The sequence below is a fragment of the Ceratotherium simum genome, chromosome 19 (assembly GCF_057802395.1).
Source record: "Ceratotherium simum simum isolate JZ-2026a chromosome 19, ASM5780239v1, whole genome shotgun sequence".
Lineage (NCBI taxonomy): Eukaryota > Metazoa > Chordata > Mammalia > Perissodactyla > Rhinocerotidae > Ceratotherium > Ceratotherium simum.
This window is the reverse complement of record NC_141918.1, coordinates 40,340,494-40,363,834: the sequence shown is the minus strand read 5'-3', so window position 1 is coordinate 40,363,834 and position 23,341 is coordinate 40,340,494. Positions and strand designations below refer to the sequence as shown.

The 23,341-nt window shown below is 35.7% G+C and overlaps 1 protein-coding gene across 1 annotated transcript in view; it reads left to right on the top strand.

Annotated features, from left to right (window-relative positions):
• Positions 1-23,341, top strand: part of MAN1A1 (mannosidase alpha class 1A member 1) — a 153,596-nt gene that overhangs the window by 53,902 nt on the left and 76,353 nt on the right. The gene's annotated exons all lie outside the window — the stretch shown is intronic.

Below are 23,341 nucleotides of genomic sequence, written 5' to 3'. Positions count from 1 at the left end.
TTGCATGTCAATCAGATTTGTGTCAACCTCAGCATTCTGGCAGGGGGAAGAGTGGATCTTACCTAGTGTGATATTTCATGTATTTCTATGCTCCTTCAAAAAGATTTAAGCAGAGCAATAAATGTTTAATGAGAAAAGCTGCTTTAACATTGTTCCTGTCTCTCAGGTACTTTTCTGGCCATCACAAAGCAGCCCACATAATTTTAACATTCTCTCTCTCTTGATTTTATTTTACTATAGAGATTTTCAAAGTATATAGATGGCTTCTATATTCACCTCTGTCTGTCCTGTTTAAGTGTTAAATTCTGTTCTTCATTATGGACTGTCACCTTCTCAGCCAGAGTAATGAGACATTCTGGTACATTTCACCTCTCTTTCCCCTTTTCCAGTCCCAAATAATTTCATTTGTTCGGTTTGGTTTAGGGTTCTAAGCATGAAGCCAGGGAATTTGTATTTTTTAAAAGTCATAACATAACTGATGTTATTTTAGTTAAGTTTCTGATTTTAGAATACTTGCTTCGGGTATCCAATGCCTGGGTGTTCTGATTGTTTTTGACATGGCGTACTTAGGATGACCTTGTTCATGACTTCATCGTTTATGTGGAGGTGAGACAATTTGGTGGAAATAAGTACTGCATTCTTCTGTATCTGGGATCAAATAGGATAATCCAGCATACAAAGGAAAAAAAGCTGTATTTCTTCAAACATGCATCATGTTTAATTGGTATACTTTTTCACTCATGACAGTGTCTTAAGTTTATATGTATATATTTGTTTCTATATGTGTGTATGCTTAACATATATGTTTATATATTATATAAATATAGTACCCACAGATACTATAGTTTTCCTATAGGTAAAATCGTTTGCCTAAGACTTTGTAAGGGTATTTTTTAATTCTGTATTTAGCTAACTTTAGTAAACAAAGGACTACAAAGAACAACTCCGTTGAAAATAATTGTTCTTTTAGTATGTTTATCCCTGTGGAAAACATTGTTTTTATTATATTATTATATCTGGATTTTCTATATTTTAATTTTATGATAAAAATTACTTAAGGTATTGCCAGAGCCAGCCTGGTGGCGTAGTGGTTAAGTTTGCGCACTCCACCTCAGCTGTCTAGGGTTTGCAGGTTTGGATCCTGGGCGCAGACCTATGCACCGCTTCTCAAGCCATGCTGTGGCAGGCGTCCCGCATATGAAGTAGAGGAAGATGGGCACGAATGTTAGCCCAGGGCCAATCTTCCTCAGCAAAAAGAGGAGGATTGGCACCAGATGTTAGCTCAGGGCTAATCTTCCTCACCAAAAAAAAAAAAAAAAAAGTAATTTCCTTTCTTATATATTTTTCTGTTTCTATAGAATACATTTTAATTTTAGTTCATAAAGATGCATCTTCTCGGCATAGTTTTTGCTTAACTATTCCCTAAATGTTGGACATTTGGGTTGTTTCCAGTGTTCCTGTATTTTAAATAATATAGCTATAATCAGCCAATAAACATTTATTCTCTAAAGTGGGGTTGCCAGATGAGTAGTGATTAGTAGTACTACACTATATTAACATCATCTCCTGTTTCTTCTTCCCAGTTACCTCATCACTGACAAGTGCCTGTCATTTGGCCAGTGTACTCAGGGAAACTGGCTATCCGGAATGTGATCAAGAAAAATTATTTTACCCCAAGACTGTGCTTGAGCTATTTGTCTCCATATCAGAATGAAAAGTGAGGCATTCATTTAATAGAAAGAACATCAACATGGCCAAATTATGAATTGGTTGGTTTCAGATTGTTGATAAAGTTCTATATTACACACTTTTATGTAGACCAAGGTATTTACTAAGATAGTCTAGGAAAATTCATCTTCCTAAATTATCTTATAGAGGGGCTAAAAATTACCATAATTTGACATTCTCATTTCATTGCTGAGGCTCAGGAGTATTTTGAGAACATCTTATAAATCACTATCAGAAGTATATAGACCCACATTGATATAAGCTCAAGATTCTTAAATTTATGTTGCAAAAATAGAAGAGGAGATACCACTGATTTGTGTCACATGCTTCAGGAAAATTACAATTAGAAACACTGAACAATAATCCAGAATGCCAGTGGAACTCCCAACCTACCAAAGGAACAGTAGAAACATGAAATACCTGTTGATAAATACTTTGATTTCAGGGACATATTCAAAAACTTAAAATGCCCTACCTCAGTTAAAATATTTTGTAGTACCATTAAAAAAAAAAAGTCAAGCCGTAAGATTTTCAGTCTATGTAAGAAATGTAAACAACCAAAAGAATTACAAGCAGATAGGATAGAGATAAGATGAATGCTAAATAGGAATTATCAGTATTAAAAATAAATAAAAGAAATAGCACTGCTCTATTATAAGCTCAGGGGAAACCGAAGTCCTCATTAGAGAGAGTAAATAGTAGCATCTAGAATATCGTTATCCAAAATATGTTCTACAGATCACTAGTTTCTTTAGATATGGTAGGATAAATCTGTATCTGTATACATAGTAAAAATAAGTTCGGAAAAGGCTATGTCCTGTATTCTTTCTTAGAAATTCACAATGCACAGAAAAAGAAACTAATTTAATTTTATTTATCCCTGTGTTTTCCATACTTACTTAACTGTAACCCCTATCTTTTTTTTAATGTAAGCTTTGCTGATACTGAGTTACAAGTGTTGTTTCCCAGAACAAATTTTGGGAAACACCGTTGTAGATGGTGTAAGAGTAACTGAAGCAAAAATGATGTTAAAAATTGGCAAATGTAAAACAAGACATTGCAAGAGAAGATACATGTAGAAAATAGTATGTATGAATATGCTGCATATTATTATTTGTTTTACAACAGAAAACAATGGCTATATTGAGCAAAAAGTGAATTTAATAGGACATAATAATGCCACAGAATCAGAGAGAAGGCTGAAGAACAATTTGGAACTGGCAGTCTCAAGTTGCCACAGAGGAGCTCTATGGCCTGACGATCGTCCTGGGACATCCTAGAATTAGTAGACATACTCTATTTTTTCTACCCTTGTCAAGACACAAAGTTCCAGGAGAAAGAGGTCAATTGGTAGTTTTGGTTACATGTGGCCCCTTGGCAATCTTGGGGATTGAAAGAGAGGATATGATAGAAAAGTCTTCCATAGGGTTTGAATTCAGTATCCCATGAAGACTGAGTATAGATAATTCCTGAACAGGAATTTGAAGCCCTATTGGAAGGGTAGGGAGAATAGATGTTTGGGAACCAACCAAAAAAAACAAGATGTAATTCCACTATGGTGAATAAGGGGGTCAGAATAAATGGGCAAACCATATGGAAACTGATAATTTAATGATATACTTGAAAAAAAATTTCCTAATTTGAAAAACTACTTTATTCTGTAAATTAGGAGAGAACATTTAGAACTACCAAGGTATTTAATCCTCAAAGGAAACATTTGACTAGTGTGTTTTAAGTATGTGAACTAGAAAAACAAAAAGCCAACTCCTGGAAGCTAAAGATATTGAGGAACTAACTTTCAATGAAAAAAGATGATGAAGATATCTGATCCAAATAGATATATATGTATCATATATATGTATATATGATATATATATTTATTGGATATATATTATCTATTGGATATATAAAATAGATTCTTATATTAGATCAGTTTACTCTGCCAAGATATCCTTCATTTTGAAGACAGCAAAAGAATTTTTCCCCAAATTCACCAAAAGAAATCCATTGCTCCAGATACCAGTACAAAACATAGCTGAAGAACTTACTAAAAACAGAAGTAGCTAATACCACTAAGTTTAAGAATATCGAGGGAGAAGGCAGAAAAAGGGAGTTGGATTCTGGAGTGGGGAGGAGAGAAAGAAGATTGAGAATGGGAGTTTAGTCATGGAAAGATCTATTGTTTTTTCCTAATAAGATTCAGACATTGTGGGGTCTAGAGGGCTAGACATTAATTTTGTAGAATTTGTTTAGTGATGGATAATCATAAAAGTGTTTAGAAATCCCTTAGAAAATTGGGATGCATTATGGAGTTACCTTCCCAATTCAGTGTCTGCCACAGTCCACTAAAGAGAGAAAGTCCTCTCCCAGACCATCCATCTCCTGCCTCATTCTGCAAAGAAATTAAAGTGACTTACAGAGCTGCGGAAAACAGAATAAAATCAGAGAATGTTAAAGTCACAGGTAAGATTAACAAACAGCTGGTAGAGCAACTAGGCTTCAGGCAGAAATGTGTGTTCAGGTTTCCTAGCAACCAGGGCAAGAAAGGGGAGAGAATTAACAGTATTTCGGTTTTGCCAATTTTATGAACAGTATAAATTTGATAACACAAAATAACCCACATATAATGTTACCTGTATACATAACTAAAATTTCCATAAAACATGGAACTGTGGTATAAATAACAAAGAAACAATAATCCAGTTGGATCCACTAGAAATACATTAGCACCCCTCCCCCCAAATCCTACCCAAATTGTAGAAGTTGGTCTCACATTTATCCTGCTCTCTCAAATATGTGGAAGGTAGTTTAATTATGGTCTCTAATAAAACTGATTTGAATCTAGAAATCAGAGATATCAACCAAAGGCATAATTGAAAATAAAATGATAGAAATTGAAAAAAAACATGATCACAATACCTCAAAATCAAAATATAATATATTAAGCCTATACAGTGAATTAATAATAGATTTGAGCAATGCAGTTGAAAGAGAGACTTGAAATAATGGCCCAGTGAAATAGAAAATTTACTTAATCAAATTCTTGACAAATATTTATTATATGCTGCAGATGAGAATTTTTCTGTAAAATACATATACAATGTCACAATCAAAATATAACATTAGAAATATATGATACACGTATTTAAAATGGTAAAACCACATGAAAATGTTAAAATAACCTCTTAAATAACCAGATCAGGGAATTAATCTATAATTTTAAAATAGACTACTTAACAAACAACTGAAGTGTAAGTATCACTTTAAAGTCTGTGGAAAGCGGTCAAAATTGTAGTTAGAGAAAATACATAGTTCTAAATGTCTGTATTATGAAAAAATTACAATATGTTTAACTAAGTTTATATCTTATCAATTGGAAAAAAAAATCATGATGAAGAAAGTGGGAATAATAAAAATAAGGATATAAATAGATTGTAAAATGAGAAAAAGGCTGGACTTACAAAGCTTTCTCTCCCTCCTTCTCATCAATATTCCTACTGAGAATAATTTTCTGGGAAAGAATTTGGTAATAGGAAGAACCACACTGTTCATCTGTTAAGTGACAGAGGGGTTTCATGAGGGTGAGTCTGAGGGGCCCCCTCAGCAGGAAGACTTGCATAGATGCAGATAAAGCAGTGAGGGATGTGTCCACAAACACAGTCACAGCTTGGGAGAAGGCGTGTATCTCTTCTGTAGATGTTGGTTGTGTTCCTGTCATCTGCTGGACACTCTTCTTTGCAGTGAAAATAAAATCACCTCAAATCCCTGTAGTTATGGAACTTATCTTTTAGTGAGGAAATGTAACTCTCGTAAACCAAAACTGGGAAATTTGAATAGATCTGTAAAAAAAAAAAAGGGCGTGTGTTTTGGTTAGTTAGTTTTGGTTTTGGTATGACAGGACTGTCAGCAGGCAGAAAACTGACTTAGAGATGTCCATCTGACCTGACCTTCATATTTCCAGCATCTTTCCTCCTCCATCAGTTTTCTACTTTAACACTAAATAAAGATATAATTGTGTCACACAGCCTTTCTTGCAAACCTCCACCAGTCCCTGTGGCCTTATAAGTTGAGTCTCTGATGTGGCCTACAGAGCCTTCAGAATCTGGCCTCAGCTCAGAGGTTTCATTCATTAACCCCCTCACTCACCTTTCTCTCTAACTACAGTGGGCTTTTTTCTCCCAAGAACATCTGTGTGCTTTTTATATCCACTTTCTCTCTGTCTGGAATGGCTTTCACCCTGCTCCTGCCCCCTCCCCCCAGCCCAGATATGCCCCTCCATGAGGCCCTTCCTGACTGTAGGGGTCTTGCCATCCCCTATGCCCCTACAAGGGGGAGTCAGGCACTTCCTTCCTTGCAGTCTCTGCATATGCGACTGTTACAGTTTGTCTGTATGGGCCTCTGAGTTGTCTTACCTCCTCACCCCCCTTTCCCCAGTAGAATTTGTACAACTCAAAAATAAGGGTTAAATTTCTGCTGTTTTTATATCCCATTGCTTAGTACTGTGTGCCCAGCACTAGAAAATATTTAGTAGATGTTTGTTGACTAAACCTGTATTAGATTTCCTGTGACCTTTATACTTTAAAACCCCAACAGAAAATTCTTCCAATAGCTTTTAGAGGAAAATCTGTACTTTGATAACATAAGTAAGCAGCTGACCTGGAAGGCTTGAGGTAGAGGGTGGAGAGGGAGAGAATGTAATAAGGGGACTGAAAATATGCACAATCGCTAACCGCCTGTATAAACCCCTGCAACTCTACCCCACTCTCCACCTCAACCCCCTCTTCCCACCTCAGTCCCTCCCCTCCCCACCTCAGTCCCCTCTCCTCACCTCAACCCGCTCTCCGCACCTCAACCCCCTCTCCGCACCTCAACCCCCTCTCCACACCTCAACCCTCAATCCCCAACCCCAGCAGAACAGCTTCCGTTTTACCTGTACTATACATGCTGGTTCTCTGAAAGAGAAAGTTTGAAAACCAGTGAGGTAGAGACTACGTCTAAATTTAAATCATAACTAAATCTGGCAAGATACTTATTGTGGACCTTATATATAGAATTGACGTTAGTTAGAGCATTTTCTAAAATTTTAAACCTAAGAAGAAATTATAAAAGGTAAATGTGAAAGAGATTCTACAATGTATGTTTGCTTTAATTTGAGGAAACTATCCAGCTAAAATGTTCTAAACCGTTTAGTGACACATTGATGCTAATTTCCTGGAAAGGAACAATTTTAATCATAATTTGTTAAATGGTATTGATTGTTTCTTTATGTTATTGTGTACTAATGTATTTGCCCCTATGGTTTCTTAGAGGTTTAGATCTATCCTTCCATAGACATTATTAATTTACTATTTAGCATTCATTATTGAAATTTTTATGAAAGAAATGAATATGATATACTGAAAAGCTACTGTTTTCATGTAAAAGGTTTAATTTAGTAAAACATGATATTAGAGAATAGTAATTTTGCTTATATTTGTAATTAAATTTCCATGGTTAATGAGTTACAACTGTTGCATATTAAATATTTCATTATGACTGGAAGTTTAATTTGTACTTTAAAAGAGATCTAGGAGTATATGGTATTGATTCTAAAATAATATACATTTTGGTAAAATGAAATCACTATCTTTTTTGGTCCTGGAGTAAATTGCAGAAATCATACCTACTCCTTAACTCAGGTGTGTTATATCTGTCTCCCTCTATATAAACCTTTATCCTGTATTTGTGTTTTTGAAAGCACGGAAGTTTTATCAGCTGTAAGAACTTTATCTCAGCAATTCATGAAAGCAGTTCTACAGTTTGCTAATAATTCCAGCTCCAAAATTTATTCATGCTAATGTATAAATGGCAGAAGCTGGTCTAGCTTTCCATCTGATTGATAGAGATGGTAGACCAAACGAGTGCTTGGCGCCTAAGAGAAAGAGAAAGTCAGAAAATTCATTAGTTTCTTAATGAAATGTTTGTATCCCTTTTAGTTGAGCACAGCACCTTGCCTGTAGTAGGCAGACTACAAATTCACATCAGTGAGAACAGACCTAGGTTCTGATGCAGTAATAACCTTGAAATCTCAGTGGTTTAAGACAACATGCTCTGCGTACTATATGTTCTGCCCTCACCACATGCTCTGCCCACGACTCTGCTTCTCATCATCCTCCCTCCAGAGCCCAGACTGATGGAGCAGCTGCCATCTGGGTCTTTTCAGTTGCCAAGGCAGGACTCGGGGGTTAGGGGGCAGGGGATGGCAAAAGAGAACCTGGAAAATCATATACTGGCTTTTAATGCATCTATTGGAAAGACACCTGTTACTTCAGCTCACATCTCATTGGCCAAAGCAAGTCGCATGGCCACTGTAACCTAAAAGGTTGTGGGAAGGGATGCAGTGTTACCACCATATGCCTGGGAGGAAAATTTAGTGAACAGCATTAATGACTGCCATGGTGGCCACTGATGTGGGTTAAACTGTGTAGCCTTCCTGACTGCCAGGAGTATCAGAAGATAGGAATTTGTGAGAAGAGAGGAACTTCTTCAAGGCTCCCCAAACTGTAATTAGTCTGGAAGGAAACCAAGGTAGTAAGTGGAGAGCCATGCCTTGGCATAGGAATACACATCTTCACTAACTTTTCGAATAAAAGGCTACTCGTCTGGCACTTGCTTACAAAGTTGTGCTTCCCCAAGAAGTATCTTCTACTCTAGGCTTCTCCCCTCACCTTCCAAATTTCAAACAATAAAGTTGACAAACAGATGAAAGTTACCGTATAAGAAAGGAATACGTGTCGCCACCACGGCACTTGTCTGATGTGGGGGCCAGTCATTGCTCTTTGACAGCACCCTACTGTGTTGACCTCACATGGAGAATTTGGTGCTTTTCCTTCAACCACTTTCCCTTTGAGTTGTGTTCCCCAGGCCAGTCACTTCTCATTCTACAAAAGCCTAATGAGAGAGATGAGGTAATATGTTTAGATTTATGTTGAATCATTTTGTAATGCACAATGTCTGTTAAAACCAATACTTCAAATTATTTGTATTGCCTGAATTGTATTGACATGGATTTCTAATACTAGATTGTGTGTGTGTTTTAAACAGGAGTTGTATTTTTCCAGGAATATTCCTGTGTATTCTTTTTCTTTGAAATTGTGGTGTCCTTTAGAAGGTGTCATGAGGGAGCTATAGCAAGGAATTTAAAATTTAATAGGGCTAGTAGAAAATTCCTCAGAATTGTGATAATTTACCATCTGGTTAGTTTATTTATTTAGTGAGTCAGCAGATGCTGATTGAATACCTGCTTTGAGGCACTGCACTTGTTGCTGCAGAAACAATGAACCAGAGAAACACAATGCCCATTGACAAATATTAATTGAGTAGCTTTCACAACAACCCTATAAAGTAGGAGTAGGTATTATTTTTATCCTCATTTTATGGAGGATAAAACAGTACCGAGAGTTAAGTAACTTGCCTAAGGGCATACAAAGTGGCAGAGCTGGGCTTCAGACTTGGGCAGCCTGGCTGCAAGATACCGAGTAGCAGCTACACATGAGGGATCTCAAACACAGAAGATAGATGTAGGCCATAGACCTAAGTCATGAGTCATCAACAGCCAAATGATAATTGAAGAGAGAGAAGGGAATGGGGTTGCCCAGAGCTTAGCTAGACTGAGAAAAGAGGGCCTAAACATTTATGCATTGGTGAGAAGAAGGAGCTAGAAAAGGAAACTGAAAAATGGTGGTCCCAGAAGTAGGAAGAAGCTCAGGAGAATGTGATTATCACAGAAGCCAAGGGAAAAGAGCATTTTGGAAAATGAGGAGGTATGCAGTTGTGTCAAAGGCTGCTGCTAGGGCAAGTGATATAAGGACTGAAAAGTGTCTTTGGGATGTAGCAATATGGAGGTCATGGATGACTTTACTGAGAGTACTTTTGGTAGAGTAATAGCATAGAATCCAAATTGTTTGACTGAAGAGGAGAAGGTCTTTAAGAAGGTGGAGGAGGGTGGGATTCAGAGGACAGATGCTAGGGAGGGTCCTTCTTGCATTGCAGCATGAGAGAGTGGAGAAGATGGGCACATTGTCAGTGATTTGGGAGATTTGGTGGTGGAGATATGAGATAATTAGCATCTGATGGCCCCTGTTATCTATATGAAGAAATAGAAGACATGCACATCTGCTAGACTCAGGGGGAGAGAATAGCCATTTGAGATGAGTGTGTATAATCTAAAATTGTCAATCTAGAGAAGGTTGACTAGAGAAACATGGTAGAGTTTCTGGACAGTGTCTAGATTGGAGGCCATGAGTTCATGGTGGCCTCCATCCTCCCAGGTGTATGATATTTCTTTCTCCAGCAGTGCTCAACAGTTCAGAAACAAGCATGGAGAAGGGAGTTGGTTGGTTTTAGTTGGGTTCTGCTAGTCAGATGTGACAGAGACAAAGAAATACATGGATTTTAAGGTATTGGCAAAAATTATTGAAATTATAGACCATGAAGTCCAAGACGAGTATAAAACAGTATGAAAAAAAGCAGGTGAGTGATGATTAGAAAAAAAGTGGACTGGTTAAATTGCCTGAAGTTTAGTTGAAGTAGAATATGAGTAGTAGCAGTAATTTAGCAGGTGACTGGAAGCTCTGGGAGTTAAGGCCATAGAGTGGGATGTACAAATAAGAGATTTAAAAAATGGGACAGTTTTGAGTGAGGTCGTAATCCAGAATAACATCATGAGACTGAGTGGTTAAGGAGCGATTTGCCAGAATCTGTCTGCATGGCTGACTGTGCAATACATTTTAATTGAAAAAATATGATATAAAAATCGGTCTTTGAAAAAAAAAACTACCAAGCATCAGTGAACTTATTTTTAAATTTGCTAAGATATAAACACTGTTTACATGATATTCACAAATCTTTATGAAAATATGTACTGAGCAAAGGTCGCTACTTAAACGAAAAAGAGAAATATTCACACAGAATGAAATTTAAGTATAAGATTGTTGGACGTTCACGACTCTAGCGCCTTAAGAAGTTAGTACAGATGATTAGAGTTGGCGGTGGAAATGTAAACAGAATGCGCATTAGTTGATTAGTTGAATTTAATGCAACGATATACCTATGCAGAGCTGTTTCTTTTCAACTATAACTAGATGATATTTTATCTATGATAAATGTCGTAAATTTGATCATGGTGATGTGAATTTATTTTGGATTTTTAAAAAATAATTAAATCTTACCTAGTGTATGAAACTATCATTTGATTACAAAAATTTGCTTTGGTTAAAATTTTTGTGGTTTGGAATTAGGTACTAACTTAGTCCATTTGGGCTGCTGTAACAGAATACCATAGACTGGCTGGCTTATAAACAACAAACATTTATTTCTCAAAGTTCTGGACATTGGGAAGTCCAAAATGAAGGCACTGGAAGATTCACTGTCTGTTGAGAACCAACTTCCAGGTTCATAGACAGCCATCTTCTCGATGTGTTCTCACGTGGTGGAAGGGGGTGAGGGAGCTCTCTCTGGGGTCTCTTTTATAAGGTCGCTAATCCCATTCATGAGGGCTCCATCCTCTTGACCAGTCAACTCCCAGGGCCCTACCTCCAAATACCATCACATTGGGGATTAGGATTTGGGGATTAGGATTTAGCATACGAATTTTAGGGGCACACAAACATTCAGTTTGTAAGAGGTGCCTTCTAAAGTGCCTTCTAAAGTTCTCTAAAGATTTCATTTACAAAGTTTTCTTGTGTTACCTTTTTAAGATGTCGATTTATAGTGTGTGTTTTTAAGTTTTTTTCTTTAAAAGATTTTAAGAAATATTTCATTGACAAATCTTAGAGTTAACCATTCTAGTAACTGAAACCATTTCTGCTACCTTATGAAGTGTTTCTGCAAGTGAGGTCTGCTGATATATCTGAATATGCCACCATTAATTTTGCAGTTGAAAGTGAACAGTTCGTCTTATAATTTCGCTGAAAATTCTTTTACATTGATGATAAAATAAACCTAAGCCTTGAGGGTAATGTTTGTTTTTAACTTAATAATTGATCTTTATTTTAATTTGAAGTATCCAATTCCTCTAAAGCAGTACAAATAGTGATTAATTCTAGGGTCCTGCGAAATGAGGAAATCCAAGAGCTTTAATGGTATAGGCATAGAATGCAAGAATTTTTTTATAGCTCTTTATTCTAAACACTTTTGTTCTGTTTTTTGTTCTTGCCATTATGTAGAAGGTTAGGGCTAGACCAGCTAAGCAGAAGAGATTGTTACCTTTGTCTTATAAGTACCATTTGGTTGATGCATTTACCTGTTTAATCTTATTTTAACAGATTTTTTAAAGTTCTTGATATAATAATAGCCACAATTGCTCTAATTTATAAATCATTGCTGACTTCTTTGTTTCAATTCTTATGGCTAACTTGGTCTTATAATTATTAAATAGTGCCTTCTTACTTTAATCTTCTCTCATGCACTTCTTCTAGTCAGGTAGAAAGTATAGTTACTATTCTATTTAGGCTTAACTGTTAATTCAGATAACAACTCTAGCATTTACGTTGACTTTCTGCCATCTAATCTTTATAACTATCTAATGCTTTATGACTAAGCTTAGAGTAATACTAACCCAGAGCTTACCTCTGAAGAGTTAGTTGTAGTAGACCTTAAAGCTCTATCATCTTGTCAGGTTTGCAGTTATTAACGTTTAGTCATTTATGATTCACATCTTTATTCAGCACGTATTACGTGCCGTCTATGATTATTTTGAGCATCTGTTATGTGCCAGGCCATGTTCTTGTCTCTAGAGGATTCAGTGATAAACAAATTCGACAAAGTCTCTGCTCTCATGAAATGTACATACTAGTGAGCTAAAACATTAAACAAGTTCACAGGATAATTTCAGATAGCAGTCAGTGCTGTGAAGAAAATACATAATCGTGTGATAAAGAGTGATAGAGAGAGCAGTAGGAAGATGAGGACCACTCTAGGTCAGATTGGAGCCAGGATCTGAATGACATCATTGAAGATTTGGAGAAAATAACATTCTAAACAGAGGAACCCAAGAGTTGCGTTTATGGTAGATTTCTCTCTTTCCTTTGGGAGGAGTGAGAGGAGGAAGACTTTAGTGGTGGTGTTGATAATGGTGGTAAGGTAATAAGACCGTTTTTTGAGAGTTTATTGTCTGCCAGATATACAGTATCAATACTGGGGAAATTTTCATAATTGCCCTATTGTAGATACACTGAAGCTCTATGCAGCTGATTCCCAAGTCACATAGGAAGTGACAGAACTGGGATTAGATCCTGCTGTCTCTGCTCCATGACCCTGCCCACATATTATTCCCCAAACCAAATTTACCAGGGTTAGTACCACAATCTTTCTTTTTTGTTTACTTGCTCATCAATTCAACATCTAAACCTCATCTAATGAGCCAGCAGCAATCTTCTATAACCCATGAAATCTTCCACTTCCTGAGCCACAAACAATAATTAAAGTATGATTTTTAACTTAATAATTCAGCTATGGTATGAAAACTAAACTATGATATGTTCATAACACTTGTGAGTTTATAATAGATTTTTATTCAAGTTGCATTTGGAATTGTTTATTCATTGCATTCATGTCTTTTTCCAAAACAGAGACAAAGTTCTCCTTGAATTTTTCCAAATAATTGTTTAAGTTGTAAGGGTTCTCGTTTTCCCTCTCTATGTTTTCGTTCATTCCCTCATCCTCTTCATCAGTAGAATAAAATTCTTCTCATTGTTCAGTGAGTGCATGTAGCAAAAACCTTATAATGTATATATTATTCTGAATTAGTGTCTGATACAGTTCAAAATGTTGATAAAATTTATATGTACATTTTTGTGTGATACTCTAATGATTAAGGTATATACATTTTTAACTTTTTCTTTGTAAGCAAAGCATATTGAGGATGGTGGTCACTGAGGGTAGTGAATCATGTAGATGTACACAATTTGGAAAAAAGAGTAGTATTTTCAACTTTTGAATCATATTTTCTAATAAAGAAATATGGGAAAAGGTAGTACCTTGTCATTTCAAATGAAACTAAACTATTTTGGCTTTATTAACAGACATAAATTGTGAAGGTTTACCAATACAATTGGAATGCTTTTATGTAATTAGAGAATTCCAAAAAGGATTTAGAAATAGCTCATAAATCTATCGTATGTTGACAGCACTTTAATAAATTTCTCCTGACTATGAATAAAAATTTGGAATCCAGTTGCCTGTTTGCTTTTTACATTTTATTCACTTAAACAAAAAGAAGAAGGAAAGCACAGACTTACTGAAATATGTCATAAAAATAACTGCAAACAAAAGATTTAAATATCTACTTCTCATAGTCATTAAAGATTGCGGTGAACCAACGTTTTATAGTATGTTTTCCTTCAGTTATGTTAGTTGTTGTGAAAAGGCAAGACTCAAAACCAGGGCCCCTAAGATTAGATCCCAGGACCTGGCATTCTGCTGGGAGTTCTTCCTAGGGCTCCATCCCATTGTGAAATTTCAAGAGGCCACCTCAAAAAATAGAGTTTAATTAGTGCTCAGATAAATGGGCAGTTCCCACACTTTCAAGGATTGCCAGTCTCATTTCACCACTGGCTGTTGTTGCACTTCCCACACTAGTTTTATTTATCCATTCAGTGCTTTCCTGCCATGTCCAGACATGTGCAGAATAATCATCTACTCTCTTTATTAATACTCAAAGTAAAATACCAACACTTTGGGGCCGGCCCCGTGGCACAGTGGTTAAGTTAGGCATGTTCCGCTTCGGTGGCCCTGGTGTGTGGATTTGGATCCTGGACGCAGACCTACACGTCTTGTCAGCCACACTGAGGCAGTGACCCACATATAAAGTAGAGGAAGATTGGCACAGATGTTAGCTCAGGGCTAATCTTCCTCAGCGAAAAAAAAGTAAAGAAAAATATGAACACTTTGACTCTCCCCCACCCCCTACCTTTTCTTCCTATAAAAGACCATGTTAATAACCAGTTTGGTGGGAGTATGGCAAAAATTGACTCAGATGTTGCTGAAGGGAATGTAATTTGATACAATTGTTCTGAAAAGCTATTAAGTGCTATGTATGTAAGAAGATCCTTAATAAAGGTATTTATATTGCTTCAGTTATTCTACATTGGGGAATCTATTCAAAGGAAATGAACCAAAAGGTAATCATATTATGCCTAAGGCAGTTAATGAATATATTTATATACTCAGTAAATAGGAGGAGACATCTCAAATATTCAACAGTAAGAGAATGGTGTAGCAGATCATGGAATGCGCATGATGGCATATTGTGCAACCGTTAAAGTTTATGCTTGTTAATTTATTTAATGGCATGGATAAATATTGATAAATAAAGCAAGATACAAAATTTCATAAATAATATTATTTCAGGTACAGTTTTTCTATGAGATTTTCCATAGTGAACTACTAATAATCTTATGAGCAGAAAAATATTAAAGGGAAATTGCAATAAACTTGGAAAGGTATCATTAACAAACTTTGGCCCCTAGACTTAAGATTCACTTCAGTTATTCTAGCCTTTCTTCAGATTTAAGTTTTTTAAACTCTTCCTACAAGAAGCCAGTCTGTAAAGTTTTAAAAGTCACCTTTCTCCCTTTCTGACATCTCTTTCATAAAGAAAATGACTTTACTCAAGTGATAATTGAATTTCCTTCTTTATAGCCAATTTATAGATTTCCATTTCAGATGGTGGTTTATTTACAACAACATCTATTAGATGTTAATATCCTCAGTTCACATGGAAATGGAGGTGACACAAAGCTTAAGTAAACAGATTGGTCATAAATCCTTGCACAGTCTCAGATCCAACTACTTAGTCTTTGTATTACCAAGAGCAGTTTAAAAAGACAAAGACTAATTATGGTAACAAGACTTTTTTTGTTACATACACACACAAATCTATCTCAAGTGTGATACAAAATAGTGTGTAGAGTATTTCATATTCTTAAAAAAAATATGTACATTGGAAATCTGCATTTTTCATCATCAGTCATTTAAAAGGCAAAAGAGTGGAATTATTTGTGATAAGCATCTAGACTTAGTATTAAAGTTTATGTTCATTACGAATGTATAAGGAAATCTGGGAACACTGAGGCACTTACAATCTGTGACTTTGTCTTTCACTACAGGATCTAATTGAAAGAAGCTATTAGGGAAGACATAGCAGAGAGCCTTTTTCCTGTTGTTACGGCAGTAAATATCCCTTAAAAAACTTCAAAAGCAATGCATGCTTGCTTGAGAGAGAAGAGAGTAAGAGAAAAGCTGTTCAGTAATAAGCCAGGAAAAAAAACAAAACCTGGTCTGAGAGATAAAGGAGGTGACTATGAAATGGGGAACATACAGTCTACCAAACACTTATGAGACTTCACAAATCAAAATCTAGATTTGCTTTATGGTAGAAACCCAAGGTAATTAGAAACTGTGTTTTTTTGAATTTGTAATATTTTATTTTATTTTTTCCGAAGCAAATATGACTACATGATATGAATTGATAGAGCTTGCTTATGGGTACACAAGTATTGGAAATGTCTATATTTTTTAAATATTTATTTTTTAAAAATGTTTGGGGGACTCTTTGGATGTGATAAAAAGCCAACAATGTCTTCTTCCACTTCACTCTCTCCTCACCCTAAAGCTCTGCCTCTCCTTCCAGTTATGGGGTATTAGCTACTTGCCTGACATCCTGTAATGGGAGTGGACTTTCGTATATGATCTGAGGCTCTCACTGCATACACTTATGTTTCTAAGGGAAATTGCCAAATTTTGAGCCTTTAGGTAAACCATTTGTAAATAGGAGGCTACTTGAAATATTCATTGTATTGGAGACACCCACCTAATGAACTTATGCAGTAGCTCCTATGGAGTGGGAAGAAGATTGCTCTTAGAATCTGGAATCCTGGCTTCTCAGACCCTGTTTGGATATTGACTCGCTGTGTGACCCTGAGCAAGCCCTTTTATCACTTTCAGATGTTTTTTCATTGATTTAAAATAGTGAAATGTGGAATAAATGTCTTTTAAGCATCCTGTAAATCTAGCGTTCTAGAACTATGATTTTCGAGTTCACTCAATGTTATAAATTGGAGAAGGGCTGTGGTGGGAGAAGTTTCCTCCCCCTAACTCAAAACTTCTTAACTCATTTTTCGGTGTAAACCAATGACGCCTTCTGGTGAAATGTAGATTTGTGCTTCTTGCTATACAATGCTTAGGTAGTCTAGATAATGTAAATACTTAGGAATGAAAAAGAAGTAGGAAAGTTGGACATTTCTGCCTCTATGGATCTGCCTATTTTAGACATTTCATAAAAATGGAATCATACAGTCTGTGGTCTTTTGGTTGTCTAAGGCTTGTTCTCTGGTAGAGTCATCAGGAAGGGCTCCTTGAAACAAATATGCCCTAAGTTCTTGCATGTTGACAATAGATCATCTGTGTCCTCTACACCTGAAAGTCAGTTTTGCTGGATATAAAATCCTTGTTTCCTGAGGGATCTAGGCATCAAGAAATATTTACATATATCCACTAGTTTCCATTTCTCGTCTGTTGATTTCCTTATTAAGAACTTTAACAAAGTTAAAAAACAGTGATGAATTCAGTAAGTCATGAGCATCCCTAGAACCCAGATTGGGTCTTGATTTAAGTTAGTGAAATGTGGAATAAATGTCTTTTAAGCATCCTCTAAATCTAGTGTTCTAGACCTATGATTTTCGAGTTCACTCAATGTTATAAATTGGAGGAGGGCTGTGGTGGGAGAAGTTTCCTCCCCTTAACTCAAAACTTCTTAACTCATTTTTTGGTGTAAACAAATGACTCCTTCTTGTGAAATGTAAATTTGTGCATGGAAAAACCTGGTGTTCTGTGGAAAAGAAATTGGCTGCTTGATAGTGGAAGGGAGATGCTAAAAAGTAGAGAAGCACCACAAAGAAAACAATAAAGTGCTATAGACACAGAAAGAATTAGGAACATGTACTGATTCTTTACTTATGGAAAAGCCACAGTCTTAACTCCTTCCTTTCCCAAAATTTGAATGCAGATTGCTTTCTGTTATAAAAAGATCTCCCATTTTAGTGACAAACTTAAGAGGAATTCTGGCAGCTGTAGCAAGAATGAGGAACTTGGAAAATTTAAATACATAAACATTTTTTAAAGTTTCCTAAGGCCTTTCCAAACTCTTTTCACACAGGCTAAACTTCATTTATCAATGATTGATTAGAATCCAGAATGGGGGTGGGGATAAATGTATTGGTTTTGTGCTGGTTGAATAACTTTTTACATTTGAAAAATCATAACAAAGGTTTTCCACTAAGAAATGCAAACATATTTAAATAAAGTAACCACACAACTAATTATATAGTTTTTTTTAAGTGGGCAAGACTCTCCCTAGTGTCTAAGGATACGCAGTTGTTTGATAAAGAAATATAAGAGAATAAATGCCAGGATGTGGTTACTTCTGGAGAGAGGGAAGGAGCTATGACTGGGACGGAGCACACAGAGAGTTTTGGGGGGGCTGCCACAGTCCTGTTCCTTGACCAGGGAGGTAATTACTAGGGTGTGTGTCTTATGATATTACACTAGGCTATACATTTTTTTGCATGTGTGGTATGTGCGTTGTGGATGGGAGGATCTGTATGTCTGTGTGTCTTTAGAATTTAAATAAGTTTTAAAATAAATGAATAATAAAAAATATTACCCAGAAGGATGGTCAAGCTTGGTGGAATCAGTTTTAGATCTTGGGATCTATTTTGGATCTCTTCCTTTCTCTCGAAAAGAATATTTAATGGATTTGAGTTAGCTTGATATGTATAAATTAGAGATTATATTTCAAACATAAAACAGCATAATTCAAAGATAAAGTATATATAAATGTTCTACATGTCTTAAAGTGCTGGTTGAACAGGCATTTTGATATACAGCATTCATCTTTTTACTTTATGAAACAGATCACCCAAATAAAACAATTTTTTATTTACCATTTTTAGGTGTAGTAGTAAATTTTCAAGTCATAAGCATACTATATACTTAAATGCATGTACTATGATATAACATATATTGTATAGATAACATAAGCAATTCTTTCATTAATTCGTTCTTGTTTTACAACAGATGTTACTTTTGTTCAGAGCTGTTCTGAAACTTGGGTTCAGCAGCAAGGAGCACAGGTTAAGACCATGGACTCGGGCACCAGACTGTGGCGTTCAAATCCCAGCTCTCCCTCTTGCTGGCTTTGTGTGAACATAATCAGAGATGATAACCTTTCCCACTTAGAAGCTTGTTGGAAAGATTAAGTGATTTAGCAGATGTAGACATGCGGAAGAGTTGCTGGAATATATTATAATGGTATATGTGCATCAGCTGTTTTTACTTAGCCAAAATCATTTATGCAGTTCAGTTTTGGGAAAGTTATATGGCTGAAAGCCTACTTTAAACATCCTCATTCCTGGCATCCCTAAACTCGGGTGTTCTCACTAAATGATTGTGTTTTCGTAGAGGTTCTCATCCTATTTAAACAACTTAATATAGACGGTAATATAAATAAAGCATGTTGTTCAGATTTTATAGTTTATGTCTGAATATTCACTTTCAAATATAGTTAGCATGTTAGAGGAGACTTGGAGGGAAATCTCTTTATGTTTTTTATGTCTTGAAATTTTATCAACATGTCAGTGCATATTGTTTCCAGAGGTATAAAAGAGGAAGATGTTTAGGAAAGAGGGAAGCAAGGATAGGAACAGAAAGGAGGGAGGGAAAAGAAAAAGAAAGAAACTAATAGGGAAAAGAGGAGTTGCCTCAAAATATTTGATTTGCAGTCCATTTTACTGAAATATGCATGGTCCATAATTATAATTAGTTGTGTGGTTACTTTATTTAAATACGTTTGCATTTCTTAGTGGAAAACCTTTGTTATGATTTTTCAAATGTAAAAGTTATTCAGCCAGCACAAAACCAATACGTTTATCCCCACCCCCATTCTGGATTCTAATCAATCATTAATAAATGAAGTTTAGCCTATGTGAAAAGAGTTTGGAAAGGCCTTAGGAAACTTTAAAAAATGTTTGTGTATTTAAATTTTCCAAGCTTCCTGAGGGTTCTAGGCATCAGGAAATATTTACATATATCCACTAGTTTCCATTTCTTGCCTGTTGATTTCCTTATTAAGAACTTTAACAAAAAGAAGTCCAAAATATATCTTAAGAAAGTTGTACATAAATCTTCGCACTGTTAATGTGTCATGCCTCATTTTACAAATGTTTCTCAATTACATTATTTCAGATCTACAGTATTGGCATAGCTCTCACTGTTGAAAAGTAATTTTTTTTAATGTTTTTAACCTTGTGAGACTAGTCCTATGGTAAAACAAGGTTATTTAACTTGTGAACTGCCACAAATAGATATAAGAGCTACTTTACATATAAAGGGCCCTTTAAATCTGAATACTATTGTGTGCTTGTTTGCAAGAGTCTGTATGAAGAGAGAAAAAACTAATAAATGCTGTGTTGTGAACTAGTCATTAGATTCTCAATGTGGTATAAAGTACTCACAGGAGGTTCCTTCTTGGCCTCATAAATTTGACCATATCTTTCCATTCTAATGCTATTAAGTGACTTAGAGACATGACTTAACAGTAAAATAAGTTCCTAAACCACAGTGGCAAGCACACAAGACTGAAATTATGCAGTGATGACTGCCATTCATTTAGGAATTGGCTGTCCCGTTTGCTCTTAAACATCAGGCAAACAGCAAACAAAGAGTTGGCTGTTAAACTGCAAATTCAGCATCACATAGCTTAATACCTCTTGTGCTGTTTGCGAAACTTAGAGATCATTAAAGATTTTTTCTTGGTTCACTGCAGAAACAGTGTAATACCTGTGGTATTATATAAATATTTTGATTCAAGTATTATTTCCAATCACTTCATCGTCTGTTCTTATAGAATTACCTGAGTCCACCTAATTCAGTGCTTCTCAAACTGTGGTATATATCAGAATCCCCAGGAAGGTTTATTAAAACACAGACTTATGGGCTCTACTCTCAGGGTTTCTGATTCTGTAGATCTGGGTGAGGGCCTGATAATTGGCATTTCTTACAAGTTCCCGGGTGATGCTGATGGTGCTGGTCTGAGAACTACACTTTCAGAACCACTGACCTAATCATGAAACCCTCCTCTTGCACTTAACAGGATTCCTTTTTTAAAAAAAATGAACTAAGAAAATAGACATCCGGATTTGGCTGTGGCCATTGTTTAGGAAACTGTCCTAATTCACTAGATCAAGAATTGAGGAAAACATTTCCTCTCTTGGCAATCAAAATAAAGCTCCCTTCCTAAAATTTGACAAACATTGTATCAAATGAGCATAAGCTATTTGGGGTTTTATTTACGTTAAAGAAAACTCCAGTTAAATAAAACAAATAGAAGAGCCCTCCTTCGTAATCCCTGAAGAACATGTGACACAAATTTCTATCATTACTCTAATATATAATGAAGATTTTTAATGAGTCTTTTGAAATCTTATTTCCTCAAAGTCCAAGATCCATGTCGGACTTTGCCAGAATTTTTGTTTGTTTTTATTTTTCTATCACAACCCCTAAAAAAGATAGTTGCTTTTTCCCAGGGTCCCTGGTCATTTGTCTTCAACAGTACAGCCTTGTAGTGACTAAACTTAGGGCCAGAGTGACAGTACCCTACCTTCATGCTATTTTGTTAAGATGAACATATTTTCAGCATTCACATCAAGTTTTTATCCACTGCTTTGTGTTTAATGTTAAAAGAGCTTGACTCCATTACTTTTGCACCTTATTTCTGTGGGTCTGCCTCCTGGCCCTTAGACTGGACTGTGGAGTGCAGCCCACCCTCTGTCCCTTCTGTTTTACTCCCCTTTTATCCTTGACTGCCATGCTTTCTCTGCTGTGCTTTACCTCAGAACTTGGAGTCTTAGTTTTTTTTTCCAGCTTGATTGAGATACAATTGACATATAACATAGTATAAGTTTAAGATATACAATGTGTTGATTTGATACACTTATAGATTGCAAAATGGTTACCACAGTAGCGTTAGTTAATACCTCCATCACTTCATATAATAACTGTTTCTTTTTTGTGGTGAAGACATTTAAGATTACTCTCTTAGAAAGTTTCAAGTATATAATACCATGCTGTTAACTGTAATCACCATGCTGTGCATTAGATCCCCAAACTTACTCATCTTGTAACTGCAAGTATGTACCCTTTGACCAACATCTTCCCTTTTCCACAACCCCAACGCCACCTCTGGCCACCACCATTCTACTCTGTTTCTATTAGTTCAACTCTTTTAGGTTCCACATATAAGTGATATCATACAGTATTTGTCTTTTTCTGCCCGTGAGTCTTACTTTTTTCAAACACACAGTGCTGCTATCCCAATCTTTCTATTAGAACTGGTTCTTTTGAACAGATCTAATAGATCAGTTCCTTAGCTCTGAAGGGTGATTCTGTCTGATTGATAACCTTCAAGATGTTGAGCAGTCACAGAAAAAAAGATGTACATAGATCATATTGGGGGAAGTCTGCTTTTTCTAAAGCTGAATTTAAGATCCTCAAAAACACTTGAATGATAACTTTCTCTACAGTTTTGTACAGTTGTCTTTCTGTATATCTCTGATACTTTTGCCAATTTTACGTGGTCAGACTGATGGCAAGAATTTGTCTGATGACCTTGTGCAGTTCTCACAACAGTATTATGCTCGTCTTCATTTTCTTTTCAGAGAAGAAATGGAAGTTATTATTTTATCCTTTCCTGTGTATCATAAAATACTACTCTAGAGACATTTTTTCAGTGTCACACTTCAAAAACAAGTATTATTATGAGTCATTGACCACAGCTGTCCCGTTTACTTATGGATTCCAAGTGCCTTATGCAACTTGGCATGTGGTACATAGGCACTCAATAAATATTTGTTGAGTAAATGAATTGACATTTTTAAAAAGTCGGAACTATAGAAGAGGTTCCTTTGTGAAAGTTTATAATTTAGAAAATTGAAACTATGTTGAAGTGTGTGTGTGTGTGCATGCATGTGCGTGTGTGTGCATGTATAATAGCTTTAAAAAGCATTCAGATAGTGCAAGAGTGGCCACAATGGGCAAGATAAATTATATTTCCTGTTAGTTATTATTTATGTTAGAATGTAAAGAGAAAATGCCTCCCAACTTATTTCTATTTAATATTTTCAAAACTCTTCTAATAAGAAAAGTATTGAGTTATGTGACATTTTAATATTCTGGTGATAGTTATTATTAATACAAGACATTGTTTCATTGAATTATTTATGGTACTACAAGAATATAACACTGATCTATCAAAAACAGATGTAGCGTTGTCATGAAATAGGATATAGAACATATTTTAAAACCTCTTAATTTAAACGAAAAGTATTTAAGATGCTTTCAATCAAGTTAACAGAATCCAGGGCAAACTCCAGACACACTCATTCATTTACACTTTGTCTATGGCTGCTTTGACCCTATGACTATTGTTAGTGAATGAGTGAATGAATGAATGAATGAATGCCCTCTGACCAGAAATTCCACTTTCAAACATTTAACCTGAGGAAATAGTCGTGTATAC